This window comes from Temnothorax longispinosus, chromosome 4 (assembly GCF_030848805.1).
Source record: "Temnothorax longispinosus isolate EJ_2023e chromosome 4, Tlon_JGU_v1, whole genome shotgun sequence".
Taxonomy (NCBI): Eukaryota; Metazoa; Arthropoda; class Insecta; order Hymenoptera; family Formicidae; genus Temnothorax; species Temnothorax longispinosus.
This window is the reverse complement of record NC_092361.1, coordinates 19,301,599-19,327,624: the sequence shown is the minus strand read 5'-3', so window position 1 is coordinate 19,327,624 and position 26,026 is coordinate 19,301,599. Positions and strand designations below refer to the sequence as shown.

The following is a 26,026-nucleotide window of genomic DNA, read 5'->3' as shown; positions in this document are numbered from 1 at the left end:
CCTTCGCATTCGTGTGCGTCTGTAAAAAACAGTCATCGAATTTTACATCGAACCTAAAATTTTAAATATGTAATCCGCTTTAAATAACACCTTCCATTAATGTGTCGAACCGTGAATGTAATATTGCAATAATGCAGCGAAAGCGGGCAATAAATTCATTTAAATTATTATGATATGACAATTTTATATTCCTATACGAAACTTGTGGAATACCATCGCAAAAATTTTATTTTTATAGGTATTACCTAGCCAAGCTAATTGTTCAATTAAATTTTATTTCTTCTGCAAGATATACGTGAACAGACAAACGGAACATACATTATCTTTTTAACGAAGACTGATAGTCGCATTTGGACTGAAAGTAGCGACATTTTCCAATAAAGATTTACTTTCTCTAACATGTTTAAATGATGGAATACTTTCTTTTCGCACATATATGCCGGAGCACTTTGGGAATCTCGTTTTATCCTATTATCAAACAAACGACGTTCTACCATATGAGAAAAGGACTGATGCAAGAAATGATACTAGCATGAAGGACATCAAGGAACAACCCTCGAGGCACGAAGATAGCTGGTGAATTTTAGTACTCCGCTCGTCGTCAAGAATTTCTTCTTCTCCTTCTTCTTCCCTCTCCTATTCCCTCTCTCTTCATCTATTTGCTGCTTGCTGATGGTACGAAGGTACTAGAATTTTTAAGTCTTCTGCCTCACAAAGCTGACAACGTCCGTCGAAGGAAGGCGCTTAAGCTCGTAACATCCGTACCATAACCGTCCTTAGAAGTAGCCTTCATTTGGCCAGATAGGTCTCCGCCGTATGGGTGTCCATCCCAAGTGTCTTCGAGCATGAAGCGAAAACGTCTTCTGAGACCAACAGACCGAATATTTAATGTGGATAATTCAGCTTCGCTGGCTATCTAAACCGTCATCTAATCGAGAGGTCGGAAGGAGATATAGAATATGGATAACATAACACTACGTGCCGCTATTTGCATTTATATCCAATAATAAAACGGTTAAGTTGTCAATTTAGGAACGTTACACGTGTATAATGTTTCGATCGCGTACTCTATTTCTCGCTGGAATTCTAATCTCTCAGCGCTAAATATGTGGATTATGTGTCATCAGCTTGGTTTAAATCAACTATATATCCAATTAAATGATCCAATTAAGGCCGGCATGCGTCCAATCCCGTAAAATAGTAAAACTGGCTGTTCGTCATTTACAGGCAATCTGGCGCTGATCAGCATCCCGCTGACGCCATCGCTTTATCGATCGTTGAAAATATAATTGCCCGCTCGAGTGCACAGTTGTAAGCATCTGTAAACGTTGGATCGGGAAATCGCGTGCCGCGTAGTCGTGTGCCAACAAGTCAACGTTCGACATAAAAACAGTGCATCACCATACAAAATAACGACTAACGGAAAAAACGATGCTGTTTGATGCCAGGCACGATCGCGTGCCGCATGCATTGTGTTATTCGCTTCTTACAACATCACGCGATTATTCTTCGGTTACCACGAAGCCGACTCTTTGTGTCAATATCCGATTTATGTCGCGTTATCGTGTTCCTTCCCAGGGCATTTTTCAATGTTCATATCTTCGTTTAAAACAACTGCAAATATTACGTACAAATATTATTATAATGCTTGTTGTACGTCTATTTTTCAGACAATGATGGACAGTTATGTATATGTATATTTTCTGCCAGTTATTTTAAATCGCATATAACAGAGGAAATAAAAACTGCAGTACTGTTCCTGTCTGATCCGTTTATAGTGTGTCCGTCAATCGACCTGAACTCGAAGCGCAAAGTGTCCATTCTGGACACAGTGCGCACAGTTTTGCGAATAATAAATTAACCAAAGCTCGGATTATATCGGTAGAGCAGGATTACAGACGCTCAGCGGGATTATTCAACTTTTATCTCGAACGGAGGAAACAGCGAGACGGACAGAAGCAGAACAGCGGGAAAAAGAAGTTTGAACGAAGAAGAGCGAAGAGAGAAACGGGCAAGAATAGGAAATGGAGGAGAGCGCGCAGTAAAGAAAGAGAAAGCGAGAGAGAGAGAGAGAGAGAGAGAGAGAGAGAGAAAGAGAGAAATAGAGAGAGAAGCCCCCCTTGGCAATTTGCCGATCAGATAAATCCAATCAGCTTACTCATCTACCTACGTGTAGTACGTGGGCGTCTACTAATGATCCTTAAATCCAACCAATCCCAATCGAGGCCTTTTATATCCTGATTGCACCGACTAGACGCAAGATGCGCTTTGCTTCGGAAAAGAAATCTCATCAGGAGCGCAATTACTCCCCTTATCTTGAATACACCTACGCAACAGTTATATACAAATCAATTCACGACCGTCTTGCACATAAGATAACACTTACACGTGGAAACAGTAGTCGTCACGTTTTTCTGTTTCCTCGGTAGTGATCATAACATTACGTATAAAAAATCAGCGTAATATATAGAATTTACGTAAAATTCCATTTGCAATAAAACATCGCGCGCATAAGTGCATGTATCAGTAATTCAGTTCAGGCGTGCTAAAATTTTTGTATTTTATACCTTTTCCCCATTGGCGTTTACATTAACATCACGTAAAAAAAAAAAAAGAATAATGTACGTTGAATACGGAATCGAATGTTTAATTTACTTCCATCTACCGTTAATCGTTATTTCTATTAATCACGCTATGAGTAAATGCGGGAAAATTTGTTACGTTTTTACAAAAACGGACGTTAAACTGATTTAGCAGAAGGGCATTGATATCAGTCGTTATTTGATTTAAAACCGCATGAGTACAAATACGCATGTTATATCCGTTCAGCACACATGATTTTTCATTCAAATTTCATTGTCATCCTTCACGCGGCGCAAGAGAAATTTTGAATATATGCGATATATATAAAGCCGACGGTGTTGGTGGATAAAATCGCGAACGGGAACAAAAGTAAATGAACATTTATGCACCGTTTGAACATTTATACTTCGCAACTTAAGTAAAAATCCTCATTAGGTAGATCATTTAGCTCAAACATTTACCGTAGCAAAACTACGCGACTCAGCAGATATTTTTTATTCAAACTTTATACGGTTATATTCATTATTCTCTCTCTCTCTCTCTCTTTCTCTCTCTCTCTCTCTCTCTCTCTTTTTTTTCTTGTAAAGCTAAAGTATATATATTATGGCATAAATCAATATGTCAACTTAATTTTCATTTTAAATTAAAAACTAACAGCGTAGAAATTTATTTTATCTAAACAATTTGTTATCTTAATTTATCCCTTTCTAAAAAAGACATAGAAATTTACTTTAAAAAAACGCAATAAGTCTATGCTAATTAGTTCTAAATGTTCTTAATAAAGTTAAAATGATCAAATAAGTCAATCGTCTTTTTGCATCTTTAATCGAACCTATTTGCATTTTTTATTTTATTAGAACATAATTAATATTCCGAGTTTTGATATAATTCTCTCAGTGCAATCTTTCCGTATATAAAAACGTGTTAAATAATAATGAACAGATTAAGTAGGCAAAAGAATAGAAAAGATAATTTAATTCTGATTATAATTTAATTGTTATTTTGCTCTCTGAAGCGAGCAGTACGCTGTTTGTAATTAAACATACATATCATACATAGCACGAGAGTTGACACAAATAATACAACAGGCTAGCAGCAACACCAGAGATATAATAGTTCCCTAGCACTAATTGTAAGTGAAAGTACCTGTTATCCTACCACCACAGTAGTATATCCCTACGACAATGAGAACATTATCAAGACGTTATATCATCTTCAAAAAATCCGCTTCGTTTTAATGCTCGATCATCAACATCCTTGCCAATGTATTAGATTACAGACAGGCGAACCAAGGCGGTAACATCGCACTGAAATCCTTTCCTATCGCGTCATTCCTGGAGACAGCTTGCTGTCGTCCTGCCACTGATACGCAGAATTTATCGCTCGGATATCAGCGAGACATGGCTTGCCGAGGACACATACAGGCCCGTATATAAGATCACGGTTAGAAGCTTATGGGTATGACCGGACAAGTCTATGGAGATACTGGCCCACCGGTCGTAATGCCTCCTGCAGGATGTCACCGTCCCATAAACGTCACGCGCACATACGCGACAGACCGGGGGAGTGTTCCGATTTTGGACCTTGCGCGAATCAAGAGATGCTTCGCTTGTTTGCATTGTATTGCAAACCCGGTCCATTCGTCCCGAGATTGAACGCGCCGGATTAGAGAATTGTGCGGGAAATCGTCCTGATTAACGTACCTTGGGCGCCGATGTGTACGCGGGCCGACCAGTATAGGTCGTTCCGTTTGACGACGGGCAGGCACCAGTATCCCGGCGGATGATGCACGCACCTGCATCTAAGCGACGATATAGAAGAGAACATTACGCCGAAGCGGATTCAGCTGTCACTAGATCCGTGGATTTGACGGTGCATAGGTGACATTACGGGGGCACGGGATACGGTACATTTACGCGTAATTTAGCCGCGCGGGTTACGCTGGAGAAGGTCCGGAGTTATGAGGACTGTTAACAGAAGCTTCGATACATAAGCCACCGGCCTGCCACGCCGCTTACACGTGTCGTCGTTCAGATGGAAAATTATATACTATAGAATATATTATAATAATCGATGCGATAAAACATTATAATTGTAATAAAATACACGGTGCGCTAAATTAGCTATGTTATTTAATCTTGTACCTGGTTTAGTTTTTTCAGTACAGCTACAAAAATACTAAAAAACTGTACATTACATTAGAAATGTATTTTTAAGTACCTAAGCAATATATTTATTAATATCGTATAATATGAGATAAATACGAGAACTATTTATACTATTCAGACAAAGAACAATCTAACTACATCATATCTCTAAAAATATAAGCTTTAGCAATCAGTTTTGCAAAATGAAAAATTTTGGATACGCGATTTTTCGACAAAGTAGATAGATGCGTGCCATGGTTTTGGAACATTGTGAAAATAAAAAAACGAGAACGAGTATAATCCCTCAGGGAAAGCCATATAGTCTAGCTCGAAAGTTATTTCTCGCTAAAAAACAAATGATAGTCACCGCAGAGAAGAGTAATGACGCTGTAAATGCAGAGAAGCTGATGAAGCGCAAACTATCCAAATTTTCCTATGCAAAAACAAACGACGCGAATAGCTCACATATCTTCTAAGTATGTAAAGTATTGATCCCAGGGTGCAAATATTTTACGTCTAACTTGTCTTAACTTTCGGAATTAGAGCCGAATCAGACGATTAATCCTTATGCGAAATTGTCCTAGAATTCTCTTTCTTTCTTCTCTTCCTTCCTCATCCCGCCTTTCTCTCTCTCTCTCTCTCTCTCTCTCTCTCTCTCTCTCTCTCTCTCTCTCTCTCTCTCTCTCTCAACTTACATTTATAAAGGAAAAATTTTAACCCAGAAAAATAAAAGATGATAAATACTGAAGTATTCACTTTTCAAGAATTGTTATAGGAATTCTACCTCTGACGACTCAGCTCGCGACAAATATTCACGAAGTTGGAAATTGTCCCAATGTGAGAAAAACTTTCTTTTCCTATACTTCTATTTCTTCTTGATCAGGAGAAATGTTATCGTGATAAGTACATGCCAAACACAAGAAAACTCTGTCTATATAAAAAGAGAATCAGAATTTCACAAAAGAACTTCATCTAAGAGCCAGCACGCGATCCAATCTCGGGCAAGAAAAAGAAGTCTTGGAGAGATATAATAGCATTTTGATTTCATCGTGATACACCGATGACGCGCTAAGATATGCTTTTATTTATGCATTTTTGATCACTTCTAAAAGGATTACAATCATTAATTATATTTTAATAGTATAAATTAACTGAGACAAATGCTACAAGTTGGCGCAGTGTGATTAATTGATCCTCTCATACAATTTTCTGATTAATTCATAGTAAAGAGTATTGTTTAGAAATAGAATTACTGTAGTAAATTATACATTGAATTGTCTTTACTCTCCGGAAAGACAACATGATAAAATCATTCTGAGGGATAATTTATTTTTAATCGACGAATGCAATTTCTTAAAAGATGATTACCTTTCTTCATTTGGTCGTAAGTGCATTATCTTTTTGAGGCGTCTACGCAAGGTTGGTAGGCGAAAATTTTCTCGGGTACCGACCTCCGACTGAACGAGTAGGTTGGGCCAGACTCTAAAGAATGGCTATGAATGTAATGGAGGAGTGGCGCTTCGTTCCCGACTGTACGACCGGCGGTATGTTTTTCTCTGCTTTTCCCATCCTGCAAACCCGTGCTTACGTACGTATGTTGGTGCGTGTAGGACAGCTGGTTCGGTGGTGGTAAAGCCCGGTGACAGATGCGAGACATTTAGCAACGGTCCTGCCGCGCACCAGCCCGTCTGACGCTTAATCAACCTAAGGTGCCGGAACATATTACGAGCAGAAAGCTATAGAGCTTTTATTACGTGCAAATCCTCGAACTTAGGCTACCCCTACACGTATAATAACCCGTAGTAACCAAGGAACGACCTACATGAGAGACCTAAATAACGGCCAGAGACGAACATATTACATGTCTTCGAGCTGATAAGTATAAGAGTAAAAGAAAAAAAGAATAAAACTAAAAGATTCTTGTAGTACATTCTTATATTGCAAGTTTTACAATTTCAAAAATCACGTTAAAATAATAAATAGATTTTAATACTTATGTTTTTATTACAAGCAATAATAATTATACCTTTCACATTAATTGCACAATATGATTTTAATGTTAAAAAGAAATAGAAATGTAATTAATTGTGATATGAGAAGAGTTCCGTGTAACGAGATTAAATTTTTTAACATGAAATTAACATACTCGAGTTATGTTGCAACCAATTTTCGAGATAATCTCTTCCCCGGAGAATCACTCGCGGATACAGCTGCGCGAGTGGCCTGGAAATTCTCGTATTCCAGCACAAGTCTCGAGGCACGCGGTTCACAATGTAAAATATGATGGTGGCCATTATGCGTCCAGGAAGTTCAAAAAGAGCGGGTTCGCACTCTATTCCGTGGGATTTCAGTGCATAAAGCGGCAGTAATCTTTACGAATCTGATGCAATGCCGAACGGACGAGGATAGAATAATTTACTGCGAGTGAAATGATTCTTGGAAGCGTGCTTGAGTAATAACATTGTCGTCAAGAAGCCTCGAAATGACAACATCAAAAGAGACATATGGGGAATCACAAAAGTACTCGTTACCGTTATATTCGGGAGAGTATCAGACATTCCAGACTTCGCACCCGGAGCTTTCGAGATGATGCTCTTTTCATCAACGGAGCCGCCCCTTAGGAACAAATTTGCACGACATTTCGTTCCGAGTTTTAACCTCGTTTCGCTGAATTCTCCGTCTGTCGCGAATTCGTTTCTTACATAACGATAACGAACGGAGTGCGCAGACTGAGTATGTCTGTATTGCGTCAAATTAAGATATTTATTGTCACCAAAGTGACAGAAATTTGAAGAAAACGCGCACTGACGAACTATTCGGCAAATGTCGTAATTGCTTACGCGACATTTCTGCGCAAAATCTATTTTATATAAAACGCTAACTAATTGTTACAAAAATAAATTAATTTAACTAACCACAAATTATTTTTTACTATTAACATTAGATTTTACTCTGTATTTATTTTATTGTTACTCCAGTACGCGTAAATTGTGCGGCATTATTTTTATCGATAATACACATTTATTTTAGTGATGTTCAAGACAATAACAAAAAAAAATTAAATATTTCTCTACTTGTTCTTAAAAAAAAAAAGAACTTTTTAAGAAGTTTACTAAAAATTGTAAATATAATTATTTCATTATTGATGAAGCTCTTAATATAAAAATTCTCCATTTACTTATAGCATAGGAAAATGACAACTTTAGCATAGTATTCGAATTACTTGTAAATGGTTAAGTAAATAACTTACATCGAGTACAGAGCGTTAGTTTATCAAATCTATGCATTTCTTATAATTAATTTTGCCCGTATAAATAGAAACTTTCCAGCGAATGTCCCATTGCGCCAGCTAAATCTAAACGACAAAAGGTGAGACTCTCAAGAGTTGGCGGGAGGAGGTGGAAGGCAGAAAGGGAGAGAGAGAGAGAGAAAGAGAGAGAGAGAGAAGCGGGTGCGAGATAGACGGTATTCGAGTTAGTTGGAAGCTCCGCAGAAATGAATTGAATAATTTAGCGAGTCAGGATGAAGGGATAAAGCGAGTAAGCTCGAACGTGTCCTCTGGAAAGCCTCCGAAAATTCCATGGATGAGGTAGCCTCGGAAACATTCCAGCTCGTCCCACGTCTTTCCGCGAACGCTCCAAGCATTTTCCACACACGTGCTACATTCGGGAGGCCGATCGTCGGGAAATAATTTGCAAACCGACGTTACAGGAATGACTGTTGGAATAAAAAGAAATTTCTCCCGCGTGAGAATCTCGCGGGAAGCGTGATATTCTTCTACGTCTATTTTACCAGGAATCTCGGTACTCGATTCCTCGTGTTTTTCTAAATTTGGCTCACATTTAAGTTTGCGCCAATTAATTTTTTTCTCTTTTTGAGGAAAATTCTGGGGTCTAGTATCTTTCGCGTCATATTCGGCAGCGATTTACATTCTCTTTCCAATGCAAATTAAACTTTTACAATTTAAAAAATAAAAAGTTTTATCAATTCTATCAAATTTGCATAATTAAAAATATTCAGATAAGCTGTTTTCTAACAGGGGAACTAAGAATCATTTACGACATTCTTGATGCAAAATTCTGATAGCTGCGCTGGACATTTCGACAATAGCCGAGTCGACTTACCACGAGGTACAGTCGCATCTGAATTATGTATTTCGTTACCCTGAAACCACAAGCACCGTCGCGGTAACAATTTGTCAGCGGGAGATCCTGAAAGCTCTGTACTCGCTTATATAAGTGCACGCGTATTCGCACATATACAAATGCATATATTATATACAAGAGGTGAGGAGGAGAAGGAGACAGAGTATAGTTAGACTTTCGTCCTCAACGGCTCGAAACTTCGAAGCAAGCACGAATCGTAGTAATAGTTTCAGCGAGTATAATTATGCTTCCTTTTCGGGATTAATATGCAGATAAAGCGGTCGTGATAGAGCCACAAGCTGGGTCTTACAAAGCTAGTATTGTCGATGATTTAATCGTGAGAATTCTATTTATAGCTACAAATCAGATAAACAAGCTCACTGTTAAAAATAAATTAAGTAAAAATAAAAAGATTAATAACATCAAAGGATTAATTCTCTTCTTTGCAAACGCATTTTATATCGAAGCTATTTTCATGGATAGCGATATATCCGAGCTATCGATCATATAAAAGGTTGAAGAAGAATATTAATAAATAATAAATATCCAATAATTACAAAAAATAATATTGTAACTCCACATGAGAAGTAAGGTAAACAGTCATTACTAACGGCAATGTTCCAGTGCAAGCTGAATAAACGGCTATATAAAACGATTAAACGCACGATATAAAGAACGATATAAAAATATTTAACGACTAGTTGCAGAGAGAAGTAAAGCTGATTTCGTTCATGACGATGCAATTCTTCGCGTGTCGAATGCAGTTATATGACGGCACGATATACGACTGAAATTTTTATAGCCGTTCTTAGAAACCAATGCGATTGCATGCTAAAGTATATTTAACTTTCAATTTACAACGTAAATAGAGTTTTCAGATATATTTCACGATAGACTTCATTTTTCGCTAAAATTGTTACTATGTCTGATCTACGAAAACAAACCGTGATATTTCAAAATGTTCGGCTCGACATTATATAATGATTTTTAAATCATATATATAAATTTCGTTATATCTATTATTTTCCGTTTTTATATCTATTTTTTATTTTTATTACATTTATTATTTACTTCCTATTAATTTCAATATCTTATATAAAAATATGCAAAAAATGTAAAACATTCTGCATATTATGTTTTATTGCAGAATAATGTTTTATTTCCTCAACATAATGACATTAATAAAAATTAATCATCTTATAAATAATTTGAAATATTTGCAAAATTTCTACATTATTATTATCTATAAAATGTGTCTATTGCTGAGGCAATTACACTTCAAAGTACTAAACTTATTTAAAACTGATGTGAAATAAACGACGTTAAAAGTATATGGAATAAAGCTTAGTAAGAATACGTCAAAGGCTGACGAACCTAGAAGCATCGTGAAGTGGTAAAGAAGCAGACGATGTTGCAACACGCAAAGCGAAGCACTGGCGGCTCAAAAATTGGCGTCGAAGTCGATAGTAGACGATAAAACTTTAGCTCGAGGCAAGCACTGACGGAACTTCGCGCCATTAGATACTCTTGCAGTTCGAACAATAGATAGGAAGGGCTTCCATACACCAACTACTCTTTTCTTTTCTCGCATCCTCCCCTCGCTGCCTTTCGTCTTATGAAGTACTTTGTCCCTTGCGAACGCCGATAGCATTGGCTGCACTCCCTTATTTATTTTCACCCTCCACGCCTTCGTTCCTTCTTTTTCCTCTTCTTCTTCTTCTCTTTTTATTTCTTCTTTTTCCGCTACATTTTATATAGCTTTTTCTCTTATTTCTTAGAGATGTCGCAATCACCATACGAAGCCCAATATCTATTCATAATAAAGCGAATTTCTCGGCGTAGCATAACTTTTTCTGTAAAACTTGAAAATAAGTTTGCTTCCGATTTGATATCTATGTTCTATCTATTCTCAATCATCTATATCACAGGCGTATATATACACAACACATATGTAACACAACTTGTTCTATTTTTGTCACAAAAGTTCTTTATCTTTTTTTCTTAAATATTCTTGCTAATAATAATCATGCGCAGTTTTTATCGAGCTTAATCGCATGCTGATCTAAATTGTATTACACGAACAAATTTATAAACAAGTAACATCCAATTTACAAATTCACATGTCTCTCGCTTGCACGTCGTGTATATCTCATTTTACATGGTATATGACCGTGGTCGCCTAGAACATTAATAAATGTCCATCGTACATATGTATATAGTCTCCTGCCGCGCTTTGATCCTGCATCCTTTATCCTCTTCAACTCCCTCCGCCGCTTTATAGTATCTTTCTTTCTCCCGCTCCCCTTTTCTGCAACTACCATCTAGCACTATCGTCTTCCTCCATCGAGGTAGGTCACGTCTCTATTTTGTATTCCATCAAGCTCGCATCCATTCCGACGCCAAACAATGAAAAGCGTCCACGTCTGCTTCGCTATCACCCTCTCTTTTGGGCTCTCTTACACCCTGATGCGTCTCCGTAGGTCTGCTCTGCGAAGATCTCGGCGAATTCCTGAACGGCGTATAGTCGAAAAGCTCTCCACGTTTTCACCCTACATAGTCTTTCTCTCTTCCTTTCTCTCTCTGCTCCCTCCCTTTCTCCCCTCTCTCTCTTCCTCTCTTTCTCTCTCTCTTCACATCTTCCTTCCATCTCTTTCTCGCATTACGCTATGCAAGAAAACGGATGTTTCGAGCTGGTACCAAAACGAGACGGCCTTTTATTCGTCGGCTCATCTCGATTTCAAATGCAAATGCATATACTGCGACGAAAGACGCGACTAAAGGGTTGGAAGGAATATATACCGCGAAACGGAGACTTCGCCGCGCCACGTTTCGCTATTTCGCATCCAATCTACCCTCCGGGCTGTTCAAGGCACTGGAATGTTTCGCGTTATCACGAAGTTCGATTCTCTGCTCCGGACGCATCGCGTTCGCGTACACCCCATCGTGCTGAATAAGGGGAACTTTCATTAACCTTTCAAATGTAACACGCAGCTGTACAGAATATATTTCACAATCGATAGTTCAAGAATTCAGAACATTACGGAGAATCAAATTGCAAACTCAAGTAAGTTCTAATACCTATATAATTCCCGACAAAATAAACAAAAAGGTATAATTAAATGTAGTTAAAAAAAAAAAAGAAAAATAAATTACGAAATATACACTGAAACAGTGTACTTTTTTACATTTTCCTCAAACCAAGTTATTTCGGAGCACGTGCCTATCACCATTACCAATGAAATAAAGCGAGCTCGAAATCGTTCCGAGATAAATCATGCCACTGTTAGCATCTCGCGAGATTTTATAGTTCCTCCGTAGCGTCCATGCTATAACGTCCTTCCGCCCGCAGCATCTAACTTTTAACTGCCTCGACAAACTTCCCTTCCTGGTTAATCCTCGCGATAACGCCGCGGAATCGTTACCTGCCACTTTCAACTTTTAGGTACTAATAACCTCATCCCATCTACAGAACGTCATCATCAAGAATTATGTCTTTGCCATTGAAAAACTGGAAATTCCAAAATGATTTTTACTACAATGCTTCGTCGAATCGTTCGCCATTTATTATTAATCGCACGATTGTCTTTCATTAACTGAAACTTCGAATAAGTGTACGCTCAAATAGAGACAACGACTGAAAAAACTGTTAACGTATACACTATAACGCAAGCACGAAGGAAGGTAAGAGTCCGCATTTATCGTGGCAATAAAAATTCCTCCATTTTTATCGTCGTCAGTCGCTCTTCCTAATGGCGAGCGAGCTACGCGATTCGCCAACCTCGTTCTTCCTCTCCCTGCACGTTCTTCTTTCCCTCAACCGTTTTTCTGTACGAAGTATCGCTAGCAGCCCCCGCTACGGGAAAGGATCCGGTAACCGCCGGTATGCAACGGTAAATGTATGCTGTATGTAAATGTTATCCGAAGCCAACGGTAATCTGGAATTTGCTTCGCAGACGTGTACATTTCGTGGTGGTTCGAGGGTAGCCGCGATGTCGGCGATGGAGGTTTACGAAGGGCAATCGACAGTCACGAACAGAAATCGAAATGGAGACGGATGGGCGTGACAGAGAAATAGGAATCCTATCGATAACTTTATCATCCAAATTAATCACGAGCTAAGAATCAATCCTTCCCGGCGGCCTTTTAAGTGCTAAAGCAGCATATAATATTAGAATACTGTTCTCAACGTACATTTATGCAAATTCTTCAAAATTTTTCTTCATGTATACGAATAATGTGAAACAGACTTTGTTTGTTGATACTCGTAGCAAAATTTTAAAATATAGAAAATATTATTAAGAAAATAGTTAAGAAAAAATTTAAATAAAATTTATCACAAAATAAACTATCAGATATATCTTTCTAAATCTTTGTCATAATTGGCTGATACCGTAAGCATGGTATTCTTGGATCGAACATTTTACGAGCAACAATGAAACCACGAAGAGCATGCGAATAAACTTATCGACCTTTAAGGAACAGAAAAGTTAACAATACACCACGTTTTCTGGATGCATCAGGCATAGAAAGAAATTTCTCTCGCATGAATGCTCCAACAAAGAGTAAAAGACGGCAGGAATAGGAGAAGAGTTGAGAATCGCTGGGACGTGGAATCGGAAAAATTGTGCCGAGTGCGCAAAGAGGAAGGCTTCTTTGACTCCACCTCTCTTTTCAGTTTGAGGTTGGCAAGCCCTTGATTGTCCGCAAGGACTCTTCAAGTTTGCTAGGCTATATTCAAAAATAGACTCCAGTCGGAGCCAATTTGAACGCTCTAAAAAATCGCTAGTTATATTTCGCGGATTAGCTGTATAACTAAAACAAATTTTAGATATGTTTCCGTTGTCTTTCCAAAGTCAACATTCAATAGAGTAATTATTTCCACGCGAATAAAATGCAAACAAAACATATTGATTTCTCAGACATTAATGAGCAATAGTAAAGATCAACATCATTTACAAGCAGATCACTGACAGTGTATGTTTAACAAATTTCGATCGTCCAATGCCATTGGATCCGCTATTTATTGAGTGCGATTACGCGAAGATAAGCGTAATCGCCATTGAAAAGTACATTAGCGCATAATGAGAGACACCGTACGCGTGGATGCAATTTCGATGCCGCTGCAATGCGACTAACGCAAAATCATGCGCGTATATCGCTCTGCTTTAGAACACCCGCTAAAATTGCGGTCGGGCCGTAATAAAGTTACGAGAACCTACGTGTGCGGCACGGCGTAATTGAAAAGTTCTCTATCTAGACGTAAACAGAGCCACAAAACATTCCGTTCGCACACGCGACTGCAAGTATTTTCGTCCATTGTATAGTTTGCGACTTTTATTATACTGTTCGCGTACGGCGCGAAACAAAATTTCCTAAAAATAAGAAAACTGCGACCACACATATCATTATTCGTTAATAAGTGAACTGTATAAGGATAAAACGGAAAGTTTCGAAAGATTAAATCAAATCTTGTCAGTCGCACGAACGCGCCGGGAGAAGTCGTAGAACTTACATTACGGATCGCGTGCATAAGAGGATGATGCGAAATTCGACTAAACCGTCATCCATTACAAACTTCTAATGAGCCGCCGTTTCAGTGATACGACTGTCAATATTGGACGACATTACCAGCGTAACGTAACTATACACGACACGACTGATACTATACACGTGTGCACATATCAGGAATAACCAACTTAAAGCAAACGTATGACACGAAGTCTGACAATAAAGTTCGCGAACTCGTCACGGTCCGATTGCTACATACCTTATTACTGATTATCACTGTGGTTCAAAGTGGTCGCCTTGGGAAGCTACACACCGATGCCAGCGCTTTGTCCACCCTTCAAAGCAGTTTTGGAACTGTGTTATGATATGGCCTTCAGATCTGTCGTGTTACTCTAAATTTAATGTCATTAAAGTCATCAAAGTGCGTTCTACTTTCAATGTTTCCTTTATCTGTAGGAATAAAAGCCACACCGAATCGGGCCCCGTGTAACTTTTTCTCATTCCCAATAAAATAAACATTGAAAAAACACTGATGTTAATGAAATTAAGAATAACACAAAGAATAACTGCTTTGAAGGGTGGACAAGGCGCTGGTATATAGCTCGGTGTATATAGCTTCCTAAGAGAACTACTTGACCACAGTGATAATTAGCAATAAGGTACGTAACAATTGTACCATAACAAACTTCATTGTCGGACCTCGTAATATGCACGAACGCAATCGTATGCTGCGGGTCGTTATTGCGTAAGTGTACCTAACCCAGTTGCCAATCCGTACAGTTTGTTCCGCACTCATTCGGCGGCATTGCGTATCGCGTTGCTCCGAAATACGTCCGGCATACAAATAAAGTTTCCGGGCACTGAGCTCTTCAATTCGTCGCCATTCGAAGTCAAACACGAGCGGCAGCTTTAATAATATTCCTCGAGAACGAACCGCGCGCGGCTTTTGCGGCGCGGATAAACAAATAAAAGTTTCCGGAATACACTGAGGCAGTCCGAGCACGAGACAATGCTATCGCTGGATAACTCGCAGAAATTGAGAGAAGATTCTGCGGCGCATCTATAAAGGCTGCACCTCTCTCGCTGCAGTCCTTTGCAACGAACCCCTATGCCCTCGTCATCGTTGCGGCGAGGAATTTATTTTCGCGCAGTCCCAAGATATGTACCTGCCGTGAAGAGGATTACCAGATCTTAGATGAATACGCCGTGCACCGAGACTCAGAATTTAACAAAAGCCGAGCTTACGTTGGTATCTGATAATAACATTGTATGGTACAAAGAGATTATATTGAATCACCGACAAAGGTTCTCTCCGACAATGTTTTCACCAAAATTATTTTGCCCAACACCGCCCGAATTTGACGATATGCATTCACCGTCATATACATTCACCGACTTTTGTCATAGACAGTATATTTTCACCCAATGTTTTCATTCAATTACTAGAAGAGTTACTTTAATGTATACGTTAGTATTGTAAAAATCTGATTAAACAAGCAATAAATTCATTATCTATACGATAGAATAATTTCACTTTTTCTGCAAAAATTTTGCTCTTAAATCTTAAAAAAAAAAATACTTTTTATGATGCACACGAAAATCTATGAATATGTATGAATACATATTGTTGATCAAACTCGGTATCGATCGAACTCAGTGTTGATGAAATAATATCGGTGAAACTATTGTTGCGGCAAAATCTTTGTCGGTGTTTTCAACGTAACCAAGTACAAAGAGAAGCTAACAAGTATAAAAAAATATTTAAAAATGTGGTCGTGTACATCAATACAAAATGATTGATCATACATAGAAAAGCAATGAAAACTAACTAAAATTAACGAGTCAAGTTAAATATACCAGTTTACTTGAATAAATATTTTTCATTTTACACCGGCTAATAGCATAACTAAAAAACAACATTAGCAACGCAATCTGAAAAACCCTAACGTGCAAAATAACATACTGAATTTTAAAAAAAGTTATCTTTTGCTCTCTAAGATATACGCAAAAGACGCAGACTACATTAGATATTCGATTTCATTTCTTACAATTCAAAAGCGTACTCAATTTTCCCGATGCGACGCGCTGAGAATATGAAGTGCTCTTATTCTGCCAGTTTACGGCTAGAATAAACGCGCGTATAGAACCAACATATAACATAGTAGTTTCATTAATAATTTTTTCTGTGAATGTGATGTATTTAATAAAAATAATTTGACTATAATACACGATTTGTACGAAGGTAGATTATTTTATTTGCATGTAATAAGATGGAAAGTTACTTTGTAACACAAGTAAAGTGGAATGACTAAATTTACTGTATAAACTTTTTTAAAAATATAATTTAACAATGTAGAATATTTTATAATGTTTAATTACATTTTAAAGATTTCCTTAATACCTTAATATATTCATCTAACAAAGGCATTTTTAAAAAGATATTAGTGATTCCATGTGTACGGTAATTAAATGAAAAGAGAATAAACGTTAACGAATCGTAAATTCGATTGCAATGTTCATTAGTGATAATTGAATTCGAGACTAAATTTTACCTTTCGTGAAGACTGAATTTTATGCATATCGTTAATCGCCTATCGATGAGAAATAAATGCAAGAACAGAACCAAACAATTTATGATTATATTAAAATAGAAATGTGTAAAAATGTTTAAATAAAATGATTTTTACAATCTATCTTTGAACATTGAAAGCGATAAGAAGAAGAAAATGTTCTCTATCGTCACATGATAGCGCGATTCGAAAACTTAACTCCTACTAAAGTTAAGAAGCTGCAGTAATGAATCACTTCAAGAAACTACCAAGGTCCTGATCCACGGAACTAAATCTCCGTTACGAGTTTTCGAGTCGCAAGATCCCAATAACTGACAGCACGAAAAAGTAGGAAAAACGGGAAAACAAGTGAATGTGAACGCCCGTCTTTCCGGAGAATCATTTGACGAGCGAACAAATATACTCCTCTGCCGGGGGTGGAATGCTCGCCAACAGAAAATTTTAAAAAAATTGCACGCTTGCACTTTTTTAATTAAATTTGCCGCCGGTCAGCTTTCCCGACAAACGCGTGCGAAAGCCGCCGTCGTGGCCACGCGGTGGACTTGGAAACTTTCTGGAATTTAATCCGCATCCTGAGCAACCTTTTCGGGAGGAAAAAATATTATCACTGCAAATTCGCATAGCATAAGGTAAAACAAAAACGGCAGATCAAAAAATTCGCCAAAATATATATAGATTTTTCTATTATAGTTCACGTGTCCCTCCCCCCTCATCTAGCAACAAATAACGGTAGAACAAATTAAAATAATACAGTCGCAGTTTACTTTTCGTGTTTCAAATACATAGCTGATCAAAAAGCAGCTGTTGACAAACAATAGCTAACATCGTCAGAAATACCGTAAAGTGTTTCGGTCACAGATTCCTTGAAAGGTACTAAAGAGCTTTAGACACGTGTGAAGACGAATTGTAAAAATCTTCAGGTAAATGTTCCGGCAGTAGACAGTTCTCTCGCAGATAAACGGAAGGGAGGTTAGAAGGAAAAAGTGATGCCTCGCCATGGAATAGCGATGAAAGTCGGGAAGTTAAGCGCCTTATGGGATTCTACGAGTTCGAAGTGTTTCGTGTGAAAAGTGCCTTCTATGCCGACGTGCCTCGTGTGCGGAGATGCGCGAAAATGCGCCATTGATTTTTATCCGTGAGAAGTAGGCTTCCGTGAACGGCTACGAAAGGAGGAATGAGAGGCGGAGGAATATCGTGATAGGTAAGCAGGTGCACATTCTGACGCAAGGATGGCGAAAATAAGGACACGATAAAGAAAAGCCGTCTCTTCTTCCCGCTCCTCGGCAAACATCCATCCCGTCGTAAATAATTCACGTATGCATGTCTATGTGTGTTTGCGTCATCTTATAAAAATTATATTTAGAAACATATTTCATGCTTGTGTTTTTCGTGCAATATTTATCGAATCAAGACGGCACTGATAGTAAGTATTTGAATGCAAACGATCTTCTGAATATTCCACGTTAGTTCCTGCCTGTGAAAACGGTATAGATAGTAAATTATTTTGTTTGTCACAAAATTGTGGATAACTGCGTGCAACTTTTATATTTTCTACATACATTTCACCGATAACATCCGACGTACGATCAAACGGAATCACACGTATCAGCCATTTTTTTTCACATGTATTGACCATTACTCGAAAGTTTGGTCACGAGATTCTCTACAAACAGTTTTACGAAATATTTTACGTGGTCAAACACACGCTCACGTGTGTTTCGGTCACTCGTCCGAAAAAAAGGTCCGTTTAAAAAATGGATAGATGTACATAGCTGCACGATACGCGTTCACCAATCAAATTAACCCGTGCTCTTACGCGAATTATCTTTTTTAACCGTGCCTTTTTTTTGCTTGTCCTCTTTGTTTTGACCTCCTCGTTTCACGACGCTCCCTTATTCCGCGCGAACAGCTCGCTCGGGACAACGTGATCGGAATGCTCATTGGTAATTCAGATCTGTCGCGGCGCGGACGTGTTCCTAAAAGTGTGTGACGGAGGGGAATAAAGATAGCAGGCCTTCTAAAGTCCTACAAAGGCTTACTCCAAAAGTCATTCTTGCGACAGAACTGGCGAAGAGGGTCCGCGGGGCGGTTAGCTGGATTGAACTGAATAAAATATCGCTTTGATACTTAAGCTCTTGAACACGAAATTGTTTCGCTACTACAATGTACGTAAATATTGCTGTCCAAAAGAATACATATTACTTTCTTATCGCTTGTATTGGAATAAAGAATAAATTTACTCACACACATACACATACACACATATAAATCTATTTTTTTCTGCGATGATTCAAATACCTACTGCTTCCTATCCAATCCTATTTTTCTAAACGTTCATTGGGTCTGTTCGTGTTTTCAACGACTTAATATTTCTCTCACATGCAATGTACACATTAGGCAGCAGTTTCGACGCAAAAATCTGAAAATCGCAAAATAAGCATGACTCGCGGCGACTGAAAATATTCACGCGCGCGGTGGTGATTCGATGATGGAGGGAAACGCGCCACGTGGTAAATTTGAAAGCGGCATCAATATTTTCACTCCTGTTGGGAGACCCATAGATTTAGGATCCGGAAAGTCGGGACATCTGGTATTTTATATTAAAAGTCTCTATCCCACGTCACCCCAGTATTCTTGTGCTACCACGGCATCCTTGCTCGGATATGGTTGCGTGCGTGAGAGACGCGGCATTATATGCGTCTCTACCCGAAAACTTCTCCGGAAATCTGATTCACTTTCCGAAGCTCTCCAAACGCGAGAAATATGCGTGCCACACGTGCGCACGTCATTAGATTGATATTTATGGGACTTCATAATTGTTTCTGAAATATCTGTCATCTAAATTGACATTCGATCTTGCGATTCTCGCATTCCCTACGGGTAATAAACAAAGTTTATACGACCGTTTCATATATATATATATATATGCATACTGTTTACGCATAGCTGAAATCCAAACATATCTCGGATTGCATTTCCATTTCCTAGAAAATTAAAATTTACAAACAAAATTTCAACAGATGGGCTCGTTATATTACGTAAAGCAATTACTTGCGCAGGAAATATTACTGTATAAGCGGAAGCTTATACTTCGCATAAAAAACACATCCTTTAATTGCTACAAAATCTAAATGTAAAGATATATGTATCTTAATTATTCATCTTCTACCAAGAATGAACATATATCTCTATCAATCAATATTTTTTTCATACAGAATTTGATCTTAAATCTTTTGTTCTTTTCAATAATAATTAGTATTCGTTTCGGTAATTATACACACTTGCAGTTACTCTCAAATAAATATTAGAAAGGTGCAAATAGAACGGCGCATTCGAAATATTTCTTATTAATGATAAGCGGACTCGAAAATTATATTATCCTAATATAGCGTTGGTATATCGGAGCTGCATTGGAATCGCACGATAATCGGAGTTAAATTTCAGACACGGCGGAAATAGGCTATGCTATATTCGGAAAGTTCAAATCTGAAGAGCAAAGCACTTCGTGGTCGTGCTTGCCGACGCCATTCTCCGTCGTACGGAACGGCGTGGAAATTCAAAAGCGCATGTTTGTCGTCCACTCGGCGAACCCTTCTGGAAATTGGCCCGGTGTCACCGGAGAATTTCAGTACCCTCTCTTGTGTGGTCCTGTCCACGCGGGGCGCAAGAGAATCCAGTAAAATTAAATCAAGGGGCTTTCGTCCTCTTGCTCGTCGGAAAGCCGCGGGACAGCTATTACACTACGTACTTTGTAATAGTGTGTGCATATATATATATATATATATATATATATATACCTATATATATATACACACATATGTGTATATATATATATGTGTGTGTATATACACGTATAACCGCCGAGCAATAACTGGTATTTAAATGTTATCGATATCCCAAGAATCACGGTACATGCCCCGCCCAATTTCGATAAACGCATATTTTTAAAAATAAATATGATATCTCTACATTAATTTCGATCTTGCATTGTATAATGCATAAAGGTAATTTAAATATAAAGCGAATTATTTCACATAAATGTTAATTTCATACAGATCTCATGTACCTAAATAAAATAATCTCGAAAAATATATAATTTCTTCCAATCAACAGCCTTCACGAGTTTTCATAAATTTCCCCGCATTGTTGGAGCGCACTCGCGCGTTTAAGCAGTATTGTAAATCTTTGGAATCTAGGCCTCTTTAACATCGCCCTATTTTCAGGAAACGGTAGAATGGATGCCGTAAGGTATATCCGTTGGACAGCTTCCAGTATGCGGCTGCAGCAGCTTTAGGGTCGAAATATCGCGACGGTTGTGGGGTTAGTATTACTGATATTAGCGTCGCCAGTAACTCTTTCGAAATAGCCTTGGCACATACCAAGCCCGTGTTAACTTCTTTCTTTTCTTGAATCACGCCTTGTATTACGGCTCCTATTCTCGCGCATTCTTTAACGGCGGTACTATCGCGACGGTTAAATTTGATTAATCACATATTTCACAGGTGGACAACACACGCATATGACTGCTATTCTAAAGCCCATTGTATTTCTGTTGCATTGCGTGCCTTCTATTAATTAATTATATATTGTTCTCTCGCTGAATAACGACCAATACCATAATGAAATATAAAATCCATGCAAAAAATTTATAAAAGATTTCGAAACAATGATGTATGACTGATAAACAATGTAGCTGCAGAGTTAATACATCTTCGAAAAATACGCCAAAAATGAAGTTTTCCTATATGCCTCACTGGACACCGAACGGACGCATTTTTTTTCAAATTGACATCGATGTACGGGCCGTCGATCTTTTTTCAGATTCCGTTTCGCCACATCGTACATCAATGGAAAAGAGATTGGGGACGAATACCGTCGAGCTCGATTCTGCGCTCGTCACTTTTTCTATTTACTTTGGTTTTTTTCCGAGATCGTACCCCTATAGCTTTATATCTTTCTTATATTTAATATATACTTGCTATTTCCATAACAATGCATGAAGGTACATGCTCGCTATGGATATCTGTGCGTAACAATAAAAGTCAGAATTGTGTCACATATATGTTAACTGAATTTCGCCCTTGCAAGTTTAAACTTGTTATAATAAACGAAATAATACATTAAGATACTATTATAAAGAAATATTAATAAATTATATATTCTCTTTGATATTCTTCACGTACAAAAAATATGCCAAGCTAATATAAATTATTCAACGGGAAAAGTAGATCAAGTTAAAATGATTAAAATATGAATTTACTTATATAACTACTTATGCTTCTATCATTATTTTCCGTAAAAATTCTTTGCATACCTACGTTTTATGCTTGAAAAAACATCACTTTAGTATTAGATATTCTTACGCATAAAAAACATTTCCTTTATAAACAAGATCATAAATTACTTCTTCGTAATATGATTATACCGAAAATATAATACGACATTTATATACGTTTGCTGATATACAAGAAAAATTTGTATGTAAGAGCTAAAGTATTCAGTATTTCACAATATGACATATAAACTTCCGAAGAATTCGTTCCGTGTTATTATAAAAGTTATATTTTATAATATATTAATTGTAAACAATTGTGCGTAATTGTAAATAATAAATAAATCATAAAATTGCAAAATCAATCTTTACATTAGCCGTAAACAAACTCACCAACTGTCGAAGTCCAAACGGAGTTGCAGCAATTACGAATACACTTGGCAGTTTTATTAGCAGCACCGCCTCGAAACTATCTTGAGGTCTGAAAAGGTGACGTGTTTTCGTCAATTAACAATTCTAGAAGCGAAACGGTATGCAGATTAGCTCAACGCACTTTACACTAACACGATGTCACTAGCACGCTGTCTTGTTGACGAAATTTATCACGTTCATTTCCACATAACACCATAATTCTGTCATAATATTTTATATAATATAATATTCATCCTCAATGTCTGTCATTAATAGCACATAAGAACCACGCATCAACCTCGAATATTTATGTATTGTATATATATTTTTTTTATTTGTTTTAAATGTTCCTAGAATGGGGATTATAAAATCTGTATACAAGTACATACATAAATTTTAACACAAGATATCTTATAATATTAAATTATAGAGTTGATTATGTTATTGATGTTATCTCCTTGTTTATATGTCTAAATTAATATTCTCTCTCTCTCTCTCTCTCTCTCTCTCTCTCTTTCTCTCTCTCTCGTGTAACCCAAGTTCTACAAGCAAAATATTAATCAATACCGGCTAACGGAATCTACTTCGCTACAAATATATGCGTTGCTTTCTTGCATTTTTTCTAACGAGATAAATTATACCAATGATATAAGACGTGAACTAAATATATCTTATTGATCCTCATTGATCAAAAATATTCTTCAATTGAAACACGATATTGCGCAAAGACACCGTTCATGTTGTAACGTTCGCGTTGAGAGATTCAGATTACCTCTGTAATATTACCGTCCAATATAATCAACCATTACAATCGTTGAGCTTCCAACTACCAACTACCTATAAACACAAGCTCTTTTTATTGGTTATCGGTCGCGGTCTCTTTCGCCCTTACACGCGAGCCCATTCACTGTGTAACAATGTCGGGTAGACGGTTTAATTGCGAATTATCGAGCCATTGCGAAATTCAATTGCCGTGTAGGCTCTGCTCACGAGTCTCGCCCGCACGCGTCGCACACAGGTGAAATCGTGCGTGCAAAACGCCTCGCCGATGCTCAACGCGTGTCCATATGATTTTTCGCATTTTCATGATGGAGAATTTGGTTTAATAAACATGCATTTTATCGTCACTCGTAGATACACACGTCCAGTTTACGCAACATGAAACACGGGAGATGCGTTGGACGTTGTTATTTTATCTCGCGCCGCGCCGCGATGAAGTTCTTCCCGTATTATATATTTGTAGTGTTAAAAGTATGAAAATAATCGTGATATTTATAATTTATCGCAAACAGATCTTTAAAAATTATAGCAACAAATAAACAGTCTTGTATTATTTTATGCCACTACCTTGTCCTATAGTACAGCGATAATAATGCAAGACCTTTTTAGTAAAATATCTCATTAACCTACGGATTAAATTTCAATTTTCGTAATGATGAACTGCGTCAAAAATATTATTTCCAGATTAGACAACAGAATTTTTAAGAATATTCTCTTCGGATTTCCGCAATTAGAAAATAGAAAAAAATTTACAAATGCATGCGAGGCAAAGAATATTTTATTTTAAATTAAATATTTCAAAAGAATTTTAAATATTAAATGGTCGGGAAAAAAACATTTTCATTAAAATGTTTCGTTAAATTAATTTACTCTCAATTTAACTTAACAAAACTGTTTAAATGATTTGTCGAAAAATTCAAAGTTTCTGATGAACATAGCAAGCGTTATAAATACTTTATTTTATAATTTGCCCTATTCAGAGTATAGATATTTTTCATATATGTTCTGTATTTTCAATAGTTCAGTCACGTTAACACGAAATCTATTATTTTATTTCAATTATGATTATTATAGTAATTTAAATACAGTAACCACTTTCATTAATTACTTGCTATGTAATACTAATTAAAATATACTTTTGAATAACTTACCAAAAATCGATTAATTAATTTATAAAATATTAAAATTTAATATTCTGATAATTAAAACGATTAAAAATATTTCCGAAATGCGGTTTAATATAACTAATTAAACTGAAATTAATGCGCTGGATAAACTATTAATTCAGTATTTTATTAAAAATATATATATTTTAAATAAATTCTAAATCGACAATTGAATACGACAAATATCCTTATAAAAGATTAATTCTTCGTTAATTTCATATATACTGCACACAGTATTCGCCGTGCTCTAGAAGCAACGACCTCTAATCCCGGATGATTAATTAACAACAAGAAATCAACCCCGCAGAATCAAATAGCTTCGACCTTGTTGAATTTCAAATATTAAGCCTGTAAACGGTTGGAATAATAAAATATGATAAATCTGAGCTTTCTCTTCTACGTTCGCACGAAATCTCAATTGGTCAAAGCACTTTTGAGTTTTTCACTATCTCATATCTCGCTATAAAAGACACTGTAGTCAAAATAATCCAACCAACCCGAATCCCAAAAACGCTTCGGCACTCAGTTCCACGAATCCTAATAAGATGTAGCTACGAGAGAACGCAGCGGCGATCGATGAGCTCCAAAAAGTTCGCTGGCAATCTCGCGATCCCGATCGATCCCGACCGTTCACTCGTCATTCGCGCGGGAAAGGCGCATCAATCGATTGCTGCACGGCCATCACGCGCGACGATATACACACGCGTTCGTCAGAGATACTCGCATTGCCGCGAACTCGCGAACCCGCGAAGTGCTCGCGATTGACGCAAAAGGACGAGTGAGCGGAAGCTCTGCGCTTGAAAGCTCGCAAGCCCCACCGCCCTTTCGGCGCTTGCGGACTGGAGCAAACTTGACCGATCGTGAGCGACTGACGCCGAGGGTGCACGAAGAGCAATGAACGGGGGGGTTTGACATATCGCTGCAAGATAATTAATCGGTGGAAATATAATGCCTGATCAAGAGTGCAAAGCTCTCGCTTTTTTTCTCGCATGGCGCGCGGATCCGCTATATGCGCAGATCTGGAAAAAAAAAGAAAAATTTCGAGCGAGAAATAACTCATAACAGAGTGATGGATGCTATTAAGTCCTTCATAAAAAAATTATTAAGCTCCATATGAGTTTATTTAATTTTCGCCTCGCTTTATTAAACTATTCTTTTTTTCTGCGAAACATCCAAAAAGGCAAAAATTGTTTGAAAATTGCTTGTAAACATAAAATTCTATAACCGTAACTATAAAAATATTTCAAACTGCGTGTTACAAAATGACCAGAGTATGCGTAGTTTATAACAGTTAACTTTTATTTACATATAATAGAATACCCGTGATAAAATATCTGAAAATGACTCAACTCTTCAAATCTTGAACTCTTTCTAAATCCACTTCGTCGTCATTCCGTTACAATATTGCGCGATCCGTTTAAGATACGGGCTTTTACTTTTCACA

At 37.4% G+C, this 26,026-nt stretch overlaps 1 protein-coding gene across 6 annotated transcripts in view; it reads right to left on the bottom strand.

Annotated features, from left to right (window-relative positions):
• Nucleotides 1–25,343, bottom strand: part of LOC139811246 (TWiK family of potassium channels protein 7) — a 204,211-nt gene extending 178,868 nt beyond the window's left edge. For 3 of the 6 annotated variants that reach the window (XM_071775408.1, XM_071775404.1, XM_071775409.1), the window contains exons 1-2: nucleotides 25,080–25,343; nucleotides 22,619–23,007 (exon numbers count right to left, since the gene is read on the bottom strand). The gene's annotated coding sequence lies outside the window, so the exon portion shown is untranslated. Of the gene's footprint in view, nucleotides 1–22,618; nucleotides 24,120–25,079 lie in introns of those variants that run through there. The other 3 variants (XM_071775407.1, XM_071775406.1, XM_071775405.1) reach the window with 3 other exon arrangements.
• Between the last annotated feature and the right edge of the window lie 683 nt (nucleotides 25,344–26,026).